Source organism: Takifugu rubripes, chromosome 11, assembly GCF_901000725.2.
Source record: "Takifugu rubripes chromosome 11, fTakRub1.2, whole genome shotgun sequence".
In the NCBI taxonomy this organism is placed as follows: Eukaryota; Metazoa; Chordata; class Actinopteri; order Tetraodontiformes; family Tetraodontidae; genus Takifugu; species Takifugu rubripes.
The window spans coordinates 10,449,137-10,451,368 of NC_042295.1; the positions used below are offsets into that span (position 1 = coordinate 10,449,137).

At 51.7% G+C, this 2,232-nt stretch overlaps 1 long non-coding RNA gene across 1 annotated transcript; it reads left to right on the plus strand.

Annotated features, from left to right (window-relative positions):
* Positions 1 to 1,443: 1,443 nt before the first annotated feature.
* Positions 1,444 to 2,115, plus strand: LOC115251481 (uncharacterized). Its single transcript, XR_003890033.1, has 3 exons — positions 1,444 to 1,629; positions 1,703 to 1,780; positions 2,049 to 2,115. It is a non-coding gene; the product is annotated as an uncharacterized lncRNA (long non-coding RNA).
* The last annotated feature ends 117 nt before the right edge of the window (positions 2,116 to 2,232 follow it).

The window sequence follows — 2,232 nt, forward strand, 5'->3', positions numbered from 1 at the left end:
GGAGCGGGATGAGAGAAGCTCCTGAGAATTGCTGGAGGAGAGAAGCTCCTGAGAGGAGTGGGAGAAGAGAAGCTCCTGAGAGGAGCGGGATGAGAGAAGCTCCTGAGAGGAGCATGAGGAGAGAAGCTCCTGAGAGGAGCGGGAGGAGAGAAGCTCCTGAGAATTGCTGGAGGAGAGAAGCTCCTGAGAGGAGCGTGAGGAGAGAAGCTCCTGAGAATTGCTGGAGGAGAAAAGCTCCTGAGAGGAGCCTGATGAGAGAAGCTCCTGAGAGGAGCTGGATGAGAGAAGCTCCTGAGAGGAACTGGAAGAAAGAAGCTCCTGAGATCAGTGGAAGGACAGGTGCTCCTGAGAGGAAATGGAAGAAAGAAGCTCCTGAGAGCAGTGGAAGGAGAGAAGCTCCTGAGAGGAGCTGGATGAGAGAAGCTCCTGAGAGGAGCTGGATGAGAGAAGGTCCTGAGAGGAGCGGGAGGAGAGAAGCCCCTGAGAGGAGCGGGATGAGAGAAGCTCCTGAGAGGAGCTGGATGAGAGAAGCTCCTGAGAGGAGCGGGATGAGAGAAGCTCCTGAGAGGAGCTGGAGGAGAGAAGCTCCTGAGAGGAACTGGAAGAAAGAAGCTCCTGAGAGCAGTGGAAGGACAGGTGCTCCAGAGAGGAAATGGAAGAAAGAAGCTCCTGAGTGCAGTGGAAGGAGAGATGCTCCTGAAAGCAGTGAAAGGAGAGAAGCTCCTGAGAGGAGCTGGATGAGAGAAGCTCCTGAGAGCAGTGGAAGAAGAGATGCTCCTGAAAGCAGTGAAAGGAGAGAAGCTCCTGAGAGCAGTGGAAGGAGAGAAACTCCTGAGAGGAGCTGGATGAGAGAAGCTCCTGAGAGGAGCTGGATGAGAGAAGCTCCTGAGAGGAACTGGAAGAAAGAAGCTCCTGAGAGCAGTGGAAGAAGAGATGCTCCTGAAAGCAGTGAAAGGAGAGAAGCTCCTGAGAGCAGTGGAAGGAGAGAAACTCCTGAGAGGAGCTGGATGAGAGAAGCTCCTGAGAGGAGCGTGAGGAGAGAAACTCCTGAGAGGAGCTGGATGAGAGCAGCTCCTGAGAGGAGCTGGATGAGAGAAGCTCCTGAGAGGAGCTGGATGAGAGAAGCTCCTGAGAGGAGCAGGAGGAGAGAAACTCCTGAGAGGAGCGGGATGAGAGAAGCTCCTGAGAGGAGCGGGATGAGAGAAGCTCCCGAGAGGAGCGGGATGAGAGAAGCTCCTGAGAGGAGCGGGAGGAGAGAAACTCCTGAGAGGAGCTGGATGAGAGAAGCTCCTGAGAGGAGCAGGAGGAGAGAAACTCCTGAGAGGAGCGGGATGAGAGAAGCTCCTGAGAGGGGCAGGATGAGAGAAGCTCCTGAGAGGAGCAGGATGAGAGAAGCTCCTGAGAGGAGCGGGAGGAGAGAAACTCCTGAGAGGAGCGGGATGAGAGAAGCTCCTGAGAGGAGCTGGATGAGAGAAGCTCCTGAGAGGAGCGGGAGGAGAGAAACTCCTGAGAGGAGCGGGAGGAGAGAAACTCCTGAGAGGAGCGGGAGGAGAGAAGCTCCTGAGAGCAACTTAAGGAAACCCTCTCCTGAAAGCAGCTGGAGGAGACCATCAGAAAAATGCAGCCGAGGTAAATAACTAGAGTTAGCTCTACAATTACAACTGCTGTGTAGCATGATGGAAATATGAGTCTTTCATATCAGGAGAAAGCCCCATGTCCAGCACTTCTGACACCATCTTCAGATGAACTACAGAAGTGTCTTCCACTCAGCGATGTCAAGGTATGAACAAGAAATTTTGCAAGTGTTTTCTATTATATGCACAAAATTGAGCAGAGTGATAAAAACCTGGTCGAAATAGGGGGAAAAAGGTTGAATCTCTAAATACATCATGTAAACTAATGAAACTGGGGAAGCCACCATGGAGCATCCACAAAGTGTTTTTCTTTCATTTCTTTACCTGTAGGGGGCGCCAACAGCCACAGAACAGTAAACATGCAGAAAATTTAGAGAACTCACAACTGCTAAAATTGGCTTTGTTCTGTTGCAGATCTCGTGCGGATGTTCCTCGATATTCTGTGGGACGAGGGAGCTGTCAGTGAAATCATTTTTTTTTTCAAATGGGAACACCTCGTAAGCAACAGTGGCTTCTCAAGGTTCCGGACAGTCATGGAAAAATACCATGCTGTGTCAGACGCTTGACCAGACCAAAGACTGATTTTGGCTCCCCTCCA